At 34.6% G+C, this 12679-nt stretch overlaps 1 pseudogene; it reads right to left on the bottom strand.

The window, feature by feature from the left end:
* Positions 1-979: 979 nt before the first annotated feature.
* LOC129289200 (phragmoplastin DRP1E-like) lies at positions 980-5902 on the bottom strand (annotated as a pseudogene).
* Between the last annotated feature and the right edge of the window lie 6777 nt (positions 5903-12679).

Genomic DNA, 12679 nt, shown 5'->3' with positions numbered 1-12679 from the left:
CTTAAACTGCGTTATATAGTTTTTTTATCCAACAAATAGAAACGAAAGGAGCATATAATGGTACATTATATACCTTTTAAATGTTATAACATATTAATTATAAGAAACTCCTTCTAAATCATTTATTAGGACATAACACTTAGGAAGGTTGTTGGTTCAAGACATTAATGATAAAAAAAAAATCATAAGATGTATAAGTTATAAACATCCATAATATAATATGTATAATAAGCAACTTGTAATTTATTATTCCATTCTAATCATTTTCTCAAAAAACCAAGTCATTCCTTAAAAAAGCTTAACAAGAGCATAATTTCATTTCAAAAAAACAAAAACACAAAAAAAAAAACACAAAAATGTCAAGTGTCCACGGACAAAAAAAATAACCCTCACAGTTTACAAAACTTAATTGTCCTTTGAATATTTTAGGAATATTTTTTTGTCATTTTCTCTTGTTTTTCTTTACATTGTAATTTTTAAAATACCCCGTCAAAATTTAATAAATAAATATAGAAATTTTTTTACAAAAACAAAGAAAAGTCAACAATAATGATTTATGATGTATAAACATTGTCAACTTGGGTTGGATAAAACAGAAAAAGCTAGACCCTTTGTTACATCAAAATTTAAATTCCCACAAAAAATGCCAATATCTAATATTTGACCATGTGCCAAACATCTTTTAATAGGAATATACGTGAGCATAATTAAAAAAAATACAATAAATATTTTCCCTTGCTCTCTTGCTCTGTTCCAGTACTAAGCAGCCAAAATTTTGACCAAAAGAACAAGAAACCAGAGTGTCAGTTACAGGTGACACGCGGCGAGTTTGAGGGTACAAAATGAAAAATCATACACAAAAATCACCGTAGAAAATGTTTACATAGATTTACATACAATCAACCTCCAAACAAACAAATGATCAAGACCAACAGTATCCTACAATTAATAATATAAAAAACAAATCACTAAACAATTACTAAAGTAAGAAAATAAAATAACGTAATGAATCTCTATTTAGCTATAATACAAGGAGATTAAAGATAAAGGGCACCAAGCTCATCGTGCCCATGAAACAAAATCAATTTCATCTCTCGCTGCTTTGTACAGTTCAAGCTTTTTGAAACATTGCTGTCTCCTCTCCATTAATGCAGGGTCCTCATCTAACAATTCTAATAGCTACTTACCCTGAAAATACATCCCATTGATTAGTATGGTTTGGTTTGGTTTGGTTTGTCATTCAGGACAGAAGGGGAAAAAAACAGTATGGAAATTCAGCTTGGTCAGCCAGAACCAATATTGCACAGAAGACAGCCAAAAAAACAAAGTCAATCTCATACTTGGGATTCAATCCCCAAGAATATGTAAAGAAAGGAAAAAAAATGTACTTCGTAATTTTCTGCTCTTGCACAACTGGCTCAACCCTTACTAGAAATTTCCCACTGGTTCAGTTTTGTGTCTTAGTTACCAATAATGTCAAACCACACACAATATTAACAGATAGGTAAATAAATAGGAGGGAAGGCGGGGGAGAGAGGGAGAAATTACCTCTTTCTTCCCTATTTGCACATAGAAATGGTTTAGCAACGAATGCTTTGCTTCTCTGACCTGACAATAAACAACAGCATTAGGAATGGTGTTCCTGAGAGTATCTTCCACCAATCCTATGTAGGATGACACGTTTGAAGCAGTCCTCCTGAAGTGGCCCTCTGAAAAACGATCCACAGGTGGAGGAGCAGTATTTCCATTTCCAGTTTTCTCAATATCTTGTGGAAGTCTCCGGAAGAAATCTACAGTAAGGTAAGAAGCTTCCATGTCGACAAGCCGAATAGTACACTTCTGACTCTCTTCACGGAAACTTTCTAATGCCTCATTTGCAGCTGCAGCTATTTCAGATTGGAGAGCTGGAAAACGCTTCAGTTCCTGTTTTAAATTATCCCAAAAGTATTAGTATTATTATAGACTGTTTTAGCTTGGTGAAAAAGTAATGCCTAATATTTACTTGAGTTTCAGCCATTGATTTTCTCACAAGTTCTTTCAAGACAAAGTCAACCTGCATCAAAAACATAAAGAGAAAGCATTAGTCTTTAATTGATGGCAACGAGACAAAAATTACAACCAGGACTGCTTACAGCATCAACTGAAGCTTCAGCTGGGCCTCTAAAGTAATTAAGAGACCCCTCGATCAAGCGCTGATAACCTTGCTCCAGGGCAATTAAGTGAGGCTGAAAACCATCAGCCTCTGATATGCCACTCTCCTTACATTCTGAACAGCAAAATGCCGGTCAAATGGGAGCTTCCGTAAAGCAGCAGCCAGCTGATTGTCAAAGACATTATATGTCCTATCTCCTCCTGATCGCCTAAGATGATTAAAGGAGAAGCACATTAAGTAACCAAGGAGACTGATTGACTTCAAAACAATCATTTCAAAATGATTAATCATCTGGAAGTACACTACTAATTCACAGTCCCATACAGCTGTATACAGTAGTTTTGTAGGATAGAACTAGTTCGATGCTAACATGCTTATCCCTCAACTAACATTCTCAAATGAATTTACTCATTAAAGGGATAAAAAGCAGGGGTAGAAATAGTTAAATTACAATCTTAAGATATGATCTCAAAAAATCAAACAATATTTAGTGAGCAATATCCAAGTAGAAGTGTAAAAGAAAACAAAGTTCGTATATTACCCGCGGTCTAAATGCCCCTTGAATATCCGATCAATTGCTCGGCAAAGTTCCAGTATGGTGTATAATTGAGCCTAAAGCAAAAGTTGTGCTTCAATAGAAATTCAAAGGAAAATACATTTTTAAAAAGCAACTGTGCACTTTTCAATCATAACAAAAGGAAACTGCTCACCCCAGCATCAGAAGCAATAGGTCTCCCAAGATGATCCATCTCTGATTCAAGTTTGTCAATGGTTTTGTTTATCAAAGATGTTATACTAGGTATCCGTGCCCTGATTACTGACTCCAAGTGCTACAAAGAAGCTTATAATTAAAACAATACTCTTTTTAAAGACAGAAAAGAAAATATTTTCTGCAAAGGCCAGCCTGTGATTGAAGTTTTGCAAGGTACTCTGAACCCATTTTATTGGCTAAGTGCCCATAGTCAGCACTGGTGGCAAAGCACTCACGCTCCTTGCGTCTAGCCACAATCATATCAACGTTTTTATTGATATCTGCTTGGGATCGATTCACAATACCAACCCAAGGATGTTGCAAGCGGTAAGATCTTCCTTCTAAGACCTTGAAGAAATAAATGCAGTATAGGACTAAGCAACTATCCAATGAGAGGCACACTTCTAACTAAAACACGTACAGGATATAAATCGTTAGGGGAAGAAAACGTTAAGAGAGAAAGAGAGAGATTACTTCCAATGCATTGGTTCCTTTATCCATTATGTCCAATTTTGTCAACACCCCAAATGTTCGTTCACCTAGCAGAGTACAAAAAATTCTCAGTAACAGACAGTGACACAAGTAAAGGCTATATGTGAACAAGAGAAGGAAAAATACCTGTGGGATCCACTTCCCTGGAAAGGTTAATAGCATCAGAAGTTGCTATGTCTTGATTGGCTGGAGATATTGCTAGTATAATGCAATTTGGCTACAAAAAGAATGCAACTATCATGCTAATGTGCAAAGTTGCAAACTAAGAGTAACACTAGAAAATCAATTTATTATTTAAAATGATCCAACAAGGTAAACAAGTAGTGGCCACCAACCAGAGAAACATAAAGGGATGTTGTATTATAATTGATAGCATACAATGTTAACCTCAACCGCGGTTGCAAGCCCAACTTAAGAAGTAAAAGCAATCAAAACATCACAAAATCACAAATAAACTTCTCCCAAGTCTTTTGAACGAAGAAAATATGAAAATAAGAAATATACTATTACTACCATTTAAGTAATTTACATACATTAGTCGTTCATGTTAACTCTAAAAAACATTATTCTTTATCTAATTGCTTAAAACACATAACTGGAATGGGCTAAATGCAGAAGATCCTTGCATTCAAAGTTCTATAATTTATTTGATATGAATGAGGCAAAGAGAATGCAACTACAGTGTAGTTATCAGATAGGTCACTAATCTTCACAGCATAGGGATATTGTCCTTTCACCTTCTCAACATAAGATCGAACCATCATTTCAACGTCTTGAACAATAGTCTCAGGCTGTACTTCTGAAAATAACAAATGTAACTGCTAAATACAAGATAACAAATATCTTCCATCCAAACAATTAATGTATGATCAGAAATTAAATTCATAACATACCTACAGCAACTTTGGTCAAACCCGGAAATCAATCAAGGTTAGGTTAACAACTGTTCAAATAAATGGAGAAAGACAAGAAATTAGAAGTTTGCGCCAAAATTTATGCATATAAAAATAAAAACATAGAAAGACTACTCTTATTTTAAGCCATAAAATATACTTGAAAGAATATAAATTGCAACATGCTTAGATAATTAGATAATTATTAAAAGGAAAAGTGTAAATAAAAAAAAAATAAAAGTTATTAAATATAAACAAAATAAAACCACAGACGACTGTCGTTCTTATAACCTGATATACAGAAAATCTATAGGGGGGGAAATTACGAGTCATGAGTTCAACCGCAAAGAAGATACATAGTGCACCAACTTAAAAAAATAGGGACCACACACTAGAGGTGCCAATGCTTTTTGATGGAAAAGCAAACAAAGCACTCGTGAACTAGCATTTGCAGAAGCCTGCAAAGGCTTCTCTAGGATAAAAGGTAAGAGAACAGAAGAAGCAAAGAAAACAAATATCAAGGAACATTTGGAAACCTATTATTTGAAACCCTACAAAGGCTTAATTCTGAGATCAGTAACAACTACACTGGGCATTATGCATTCAGAATAAGCACTATATTCATTGATTTTTAGTTAGGAGGTTATGAGTAGGATTCTAAACTGGCAATTAGTTCCAGTCACTCTTGTAATTGGTAACTCAAAATACAAGGTACTGTCCTTTCCTCCCCTTGGTTTGATTGAGGGTCAGCAAACACCTCATGAGTATGGATTCAAAAATTATGGACTGGTGAAATTTGTTTATTGAGGCTTTTCCATATTATTTTTGTATTAATTCTCTGCATTATTCCCCAATCCACAGGTTTTACAATTTTGATGGATTTTACATATTTTAGGAATCATATTTCTAGGAAAATTCAGATTTTTGTATTGCTTTTATTCTGCTCACTTTACTTCTGGGTCTTCTAGTTATGCCTTTCATTATGCCCAGAACTAATTAATTTTAATTAATACAAATGATTTGACATCAGTAATGAATGTAGGAACCCATAATGCATTAAGTTGTTTTAAGGACCTTCTATCTTAGACTTGGCAAGAAGATATGTCCACATACTGTACTGAGAAGTTTGTTTAACAATTCTTGCTCGATTTTATTTGGGCTGGTGTCATCTGCTGTATTCTTATATCCATCCCTTTAATAATCATTTTCCTAAGGCCAAAAATTTATTTAAAAAAAGAAAAAAGAAAGACCATGCATACGTAAAAATATAAAATGGTGAGAGGGCTCTCTTTTCTAAACTACCACAACATTGGACACATCAGATAACAGCTAGCTGTCTGCAAGAAAATTGGAGACAATGAAATTTGAAGCTCACCATTTGGAGAATAGATGCTAAGATGAATTGGAATAGGAGATATTTATTTGTTCTTTCCAGTGACTCTATCAGTTTCATCTTGAATTTCCTCGTGAACCAGGGCTGCACCAGATCATAAAATGTACATCAGTCAGCACCATTTTGTATCTTCAACAACGAGAAAATATGAAAATCAATTGCACAAAAGCTATTGTGATACTGCTCCTGTAAGTTGAGTAGTGAGAACCATGCGATGACATGATGAATTTAAGCTAACAAATGATGAGTTAACATATAATGACTAAATCTCATACAATTCATCAACCAACTTATCAATCAACATCAAATAAAAAATCAATAGAGAGCCACACTATTCAAAAGCGATGAACCATGCAACTTCTCTCAAGCTACATGCAACCTTTTTATTTGTTCAATCTTTCTCTACACATTTCATGAGTATAATATTTTAAAAACTTTAAAGCCAATATTTCTAACGTGAATCGCACGGAAAAATATAGTTACAAGGGAAAAAATGAAACTCCAATAAATAAAGTTGGCAGAGCCAAAACATGCACAAATGTGCCCGATGCACAGCATAAAAATTGACAACCAACTTAAATGGACATGCAACTTCATCAGAAACGGAAAGGGGCAGATAATGCAGATATATAACTCATTAAAAATATAATTCACTACTCATCAACTGGACATAAAATGCATTTTTTTAATTTTTTTTGTACATTTTCTTAAAAGTTCATTTTTTGGATCAAAATATCCCTAGTACACAAAATCTAGAAACTTAGGCAAAATTCCAAATCTAGTACAATAAGTACACTTTGAGATGATAAAACATTAATAAAAGAGTCCTAATTGATAAATAAAAGTGTGTAACAAATATGTTATATCATCATGTCACAATTAACTTGGTCATAAATTATAGGATCTCAACAAAGTCACATATGCATTACAAATAACAATTTCAAGATTTAGATATATATATATACACACACACATATTCATTTGTTTCACAAAACATAATAATTAACTAACACACAAATGTATAAATAGATTTTCCCTGATTACCTCAACTTTTAAGAGGTCAAAGGTTACTCCTCAAGTTACAACACTTTCAAAGCTTTTTAAAGCTTGATTGGTGTCAAATAACAATTAATCTACATTTAAATTTTATCACAATGTGTCAATAATATTATTAACACAATTTTCACTTATATTTCAACACTTAGGTATTTATTTTATTTCATTTCATTTTTTAAGACCTTAGTTTTAGCCTCTTGAGTTCTAAAATTTAATTTCATATATTTGAACCTATCTACTTGGTTCAATGGCTTTCTTTACAATAGTTTCATTGAAGTTTGGCTAAAATCATCTTTCAAACAATTTTCTAATATTAAAATTTTCCTTTTTATTCTAAAAATTCGCACATAAAATACCCAAAAATTGCAAACTTAGTCTCAAGCCTAGAATCATCATTTTATAACTTTAATGATACATTTCTACTCCTATATAATCATCTAGTAATTAATAAGTCAACTTATAATTTTAGATTTATGAAAATCTAACTATAAAAGTATATGGATTAACTCAAAGGCCTCAAATTCCAATTTTATCAATAAAATAATACTCTAGAATATTTATCACACTATCAACAACCTCAATAACCATATTTATTTATAAAAAATTTATCCCTCTTTCAAACCCTAGATTTGCATAATCTAAAAAATCTTAAAAAGGAAATATGATTAAAAAAAATATTTAGGACATTTATATAGTTTTAAAATAATTGAAATCTCATCAAAAATATCCTATTATGAAGCTCTATCTCTTAGTCTAGTTCCCTGTCACCAGCAGATGAACGCTCTCTCTCTCTCTCTCTCTCTCTCTCTCTCTGTTCGCACGGGCAGAATGAAAAGAAGAGGAAGGGAAATAAAAAGGCAAGAGGTGTGTGTTAGTTTTTAGAAAAAGGTGTGGGTCCCACATGAGAGAATTGACCCCCCCTCTCTCTTGTTTTCTTTAATATGCATACACACGGATTTTGCAATCCGTTCCTTCCTTCTTTTCTTTTTTTTTTCTTTTTTCTTTTTAAATAATATTATTTACACATTAACACACACACATGCAAAAATTTTGTCCTCCCTTTTACATTTTTTTTATTTAATGTTCCTTTTTTTAAATAATAATAATATGTACATTTTCAAAAAAACACAACTTAGGATTTTATGTAGATTAGATCCAAATAATAATGTAACATTCCAAAAATTAATCAGGTTCTTGAGTTCTGAGAATTAGACTACGGTTGGTGTGTGACTTGTTATATGATTGTGTACTTATGTTGTGCTTGCATTTACATATAGATTGGCAATTATCATTATACACATATTCTTTTTCTTTGTGAACTAGCACTAACTATTCTTTTTCATTTGTGGTATTACTTCCCTTCTTAGGAGGGAAGAATATGGTGCTAACTAGGAACACTGCCACTAATAATTCAGCAATTCCACTAAGACTAGAGGATCAAGTGGTGGTGGAAGATGAAACAGTATTGGCTCAAGTCTAACAAGGACAGGTAGTGCTAGAGTTACTAAACCCGACTGAGCAAGTTCAAGTCTTAACTCAAGCAGGACCTTCTACACAAGCTCCAGTTCAAGCTATTCCTACGACTGGTAATAACAACAACGTAGCCCTCCTTACTTCGATATTGATGAACATTTAGAAGAGGATGGATGTTTATGACCAAGTTATATTAGGGAAGGCTGCTGAGGGAAATAGCAAAGTTATTGTGAAAGCTGTTGGTAACCCCAAGGAGAAGCAGGGAAAGTGAATTTAGAAGTCAACAATCAACAAGAGGAAGCATCCTCTAAGGATTTTGAACAAAGTGATCAAAGCAACTCGGTGAGGCAAAGAAAAAGGAAAACTAAGGGCAAAGAGAAAGTGGAAGAGGTCACCATTGACCATGCATTCAAGAGGTTTGCAAGATTAAGCCCGCCATCATTTGAGGGTTCCATGGTAGACCGAGCTGGCGAGAAATGGATTAATGAATTAGAGTCTATTTTCTCTGTGATGACCTGTACTACTAAACAAGGGTCCGATTGGCTACTTTCAAGCTTAAAGATGCAGCAAAACAATAGTAGGAAAGTGTTAAGCCTATTGATGGATCTGAATTGACCTGGGAGCAATTTAAGAAGAGGTTCTTTGCCCACTACTTCCCGCCAATTGTAAGGGCAACAAAAGAAACTGAGTTCCATAACTTGAGACAATAAAATATAGATGTTGAGGAGTTCATAGACAAATTCAATAAGCTCTCTAAATATTCCTTGTACTTAAAGAGTAATGCTGATGAAGAATGGAAGTGTAAGCAATTCCTTGATAAGATGAGGCCTGAGTATAGCAGGCAACTAATGGCTCATGATATCGATTTATTTGAAGTCATGTGTAACAAGTTCAGGGCTGTTGCTAGAAGAAGCTAGATGAATGACAGTAATCGATGAGATGGCCAAGGCCGATATTCCTCTTTTATGGGCCCTACTGGGGGTGTGAGCAAGAAGTCAACTTATAGCTCGAGATTCTTTAAAGGTTATAGTGGATGTGGAGGAAGCAGTAAGAAGAATTTCTCTATGGGATCATAATCTAAAGGATCCTAATCTAAGAGCTTCATTCCAAGAGCTTCGGAGGTCGAAGCCAGGCTTTAAGGCAAGACTCAACTCCATCTGTCATGGGACCACCAGTGGTACAACCACATTGTGATAAGTGTGGAAGATTCCATGTCGGAGACTGTTGGGTATGCTATAAATGTAACAAGATGGGTCATATCGCTCGTAATTGCCCAGAGGGCTATGACTGATGGGAGATCTGTTGTTCCTGCTCGTGTCTTCACGATGTTTATAGAGGAAGCAAAAGCTTTTCCAAAATTGATCAAAGGTATGATTGTCCTTAATGACAAACAATTAAAATTATTATTTGATTTAGGTGCTACACATTCTTTCATTGCACTAGATTGTATGACTAGACTTAAAATGTTTGTGTGTGAAATGGATGTTGTTATGAATGTTTCCATGCCGACTGGGGCCTCTGGCAAGACTAGTCGTGTGTGCTCTAATGTTAATTTAAAGTTTAGTGATAGGGTTACAATTATTGACTTAATTTGTTTGCCTTTGTCAAGCATTAATGTGATTATAGGAATAGACTGGCTGTCAACTAATGGAGTGACTTTAGACTGTAACAAGAAGACAGTCCTATTGTTAGTGGATACTGCTACTTCTGTAGTCCCTGAAAAGTCTGTGCATACCATTATAGTAGACACAGAAATGCCTAAGTTCTTGTCTACTATGGAAGTTAAGAAGTCAGATCAAGAAGGATGCCAAATGTTCATGATGTTCTATTTAGTGCAAGGAGACAAAGAACAAAAGATTGATCATATAAAAGTAGTGAAAGAATTTCTAGAGGTTTTTATAGAAGATGTAAATGGTTTGCCATTTTAGAGAGAAGTTGAATTCTCAATTAATTTAGCTCTAGGTACCGAGCCAATCTCAAAGGCTTTGTATCAAATGGCCCTTGTAGAATTAGAAGAATTGAAGAAGTAACTAGAAGACTTGTTAGTTAAGGGCTTCATAAGACTGAGTGTATCACTATGGGGATCACTGATTCTCTTTGTGAAAAAGAAAGATGGGAGTATGCAATTATATATCGACTACCGCCAACTTAATAAGGTGACAATTAAAAATAAATATCCGTTGCCACAAATTGATGATCTCTTAGGCTGGAGAGGTGGTATTCTTAAAGATTGACTTGAGGTCTGGGTATCATCAGTTGAGAGTAAAGGTAGAGGATGTACCTAAGACAGCTTTCAGAATAAGGTATGGGCATTATGAATTCCTAGTTATGCCATTTGGGCTAACAAATGCGTCGGCAATATTCATGGACTATGTGAATAGAATCTTCAGACCCTACCTAGATAAGTTGGTTATGTCTTTATTGATGATATTCTTATCTACTCTAAGAGTGAAATAGAGCATGAAGAGCATTTGAGATTAGTACTACAGATTCTAAAAGGAGGTAACTTTATGACAAGTTGAGTAAATGTGAGTTTTGGCTTAATGAAATGAAGTTTCTAGGGCATGTTGTTTCTAAGGTATTGCAATTGATCCTCATAAGGTCGATGCGGTGTTGAAATGGGAACGACCAACCTCAATATCAAAAATTAAAACTTTCTTAGGGTTGGCTGGCTATATAGGAGGTTTATTGAAGGGTTTTTTCAAATAGCATCGGCGTTGACTAAATTGACCAGGAAAGATAAATCTTTTTTATGGACTAAAGAGTGTGAAGAGGCTTTTATCACCTCAAGAAAGAAGTTGACGATTGCACCCATCTTAACTATCCCTGATCCTAAGCAATCATTTGATGTTTATACAGATGCCATCATTTAAGGGTCTTGGATACGTTCTTATGCAAGATAGCAAAGTTGTAGCCTATGTATCGAGACAATTGAGGCCTCATGAAATGAACTACCCTACTCATGATCTAGAGCTAGCAGCTGTTGTCTTCATTCTTAAGATCTAGAGACACTACCTCTATAGTGCATGATTTAAAGTATTTAGTGATCATAAAAGTCTTAAATATTTGATAGACCAGAAGGAGCTGAATATGAGGCAAAGAAGATGGATGGAATTCCTAAAAGACTATGAGTTCAAATTGAAGTACCATCCGAGGAAGGCCAATTTAGTGGCTGATACCATGAGTAGGAAAACTGTACATGTGGCTTATATGATGATTCATGAACAGAAGTTATTGGAAGATTTCTCTAGTTTTTCACAAAATATCCCAGATTATGCTATGTTCAATTTGAATAATACAGTGTTTACAATCGAATTCTGGGATAAATTGCAAGCACCTCAATTTGAATATCCATATTTGTTAGAAGTTCAAAAGAACTTAGATGAGAAGATGACTGGCACAGATTTCACTTTTGATAATAATGGTCTTGTAGTCTACAATGGAGGGTTTTGTTCCTGATGTGAAAGAGTTGAAGGACACAATTCTTGCCAAAGCTCATAGAAGCAAATTCACCATTCACCCCAGAGCAACCAAGATGTATCAAGACATGAAGCGGTATTGGTGGTGGCATGGTCTGAAGCGTGATGTGATGGATTATGTGAGCAAGTGTCTGACTTGTCAGAGGGTGAAAATAGAGCATTAGAGGCCAAGCGATTTATTACAACCATTCAAAATTCCAACCTGGAAGTGGAAAAGTATTTCTATGGACTTTATTATGGGGTTTCCTAGATCACAGGCAGGGTACGATACAATATGGGTCATTGTTGATAGATTGACAAAGTCAGCCTATTTTCTACTTATCAGAGAAGGTTATACCATGGATAAGTTCGTGGAACTGTATATCCAAGAGATTGTGCGATTACATGGAGTGCCTAAGGATGTGATTTTAGATTGTGATTTAAGGTTCACCTCTAACTTTTAGAAGGTGATGACTGATGCTGTGGGTACTCAATGAAGTTTAGTACGGCATATTATTCACAGACTGATGGTCAAACTGAAAGAATGAATCAAACACTTAAAGATATGTTACATGCATGTGCACTTGAGTAGACAGGTAGTTGGGACAAGTATCTACCGTTAGCAAATTTTCTTGCAATAACAATTATCATTCAAGCATTCAGATGGCTCCATATGAGGTGTTGTATGGTAGAAAGTGTAGATCTCCACTTTGTTGGACCAAGTTGAGTGAAAGAAGCATTATAGGTCCAGACATTGTTAACCAAACCACTTAAAAGATTGACACAATCTGGCAAAAATTGTTGACTGCACAGAGTCAGCGGAAGAGCTATGCAGATAAGCGGCATAGACCTTTGACTTTTGAGGCAGGCGACCATGTGTTTTTGAAAGTATCACCAATGACAAGCATTGAGAGGTCAATAAAAGCTAAGAAATTGACTCCTAAATTCATAGGTCCTTTTCAAATCCTACAAAAAATTGAGACTTTAGCCTATCGAATTGCCTTGCCACCT

Source organism: Prosopis cineraria, unplaced genomic scaffold (genome assembly GCF_029017545.1).
Source record: "Prosopis cineraria cultivar Desert tree isolate PC_DT_omini unplaced genomic scaffold, ASM2901754v1 PC12, whole genome shotgun sequence".
In the NCBI taxonomy this organism is placed as follows: domain Eukaryota; kingdom Viridiplantae; phylum Streptophyta; class Magnoliopsida; order Fabales; family Fabaceae; genus Prosopis; species Prosopis cineraria.
This window is presented reverse-complemented; position numbering and strand designations above follow the sequence as displayed.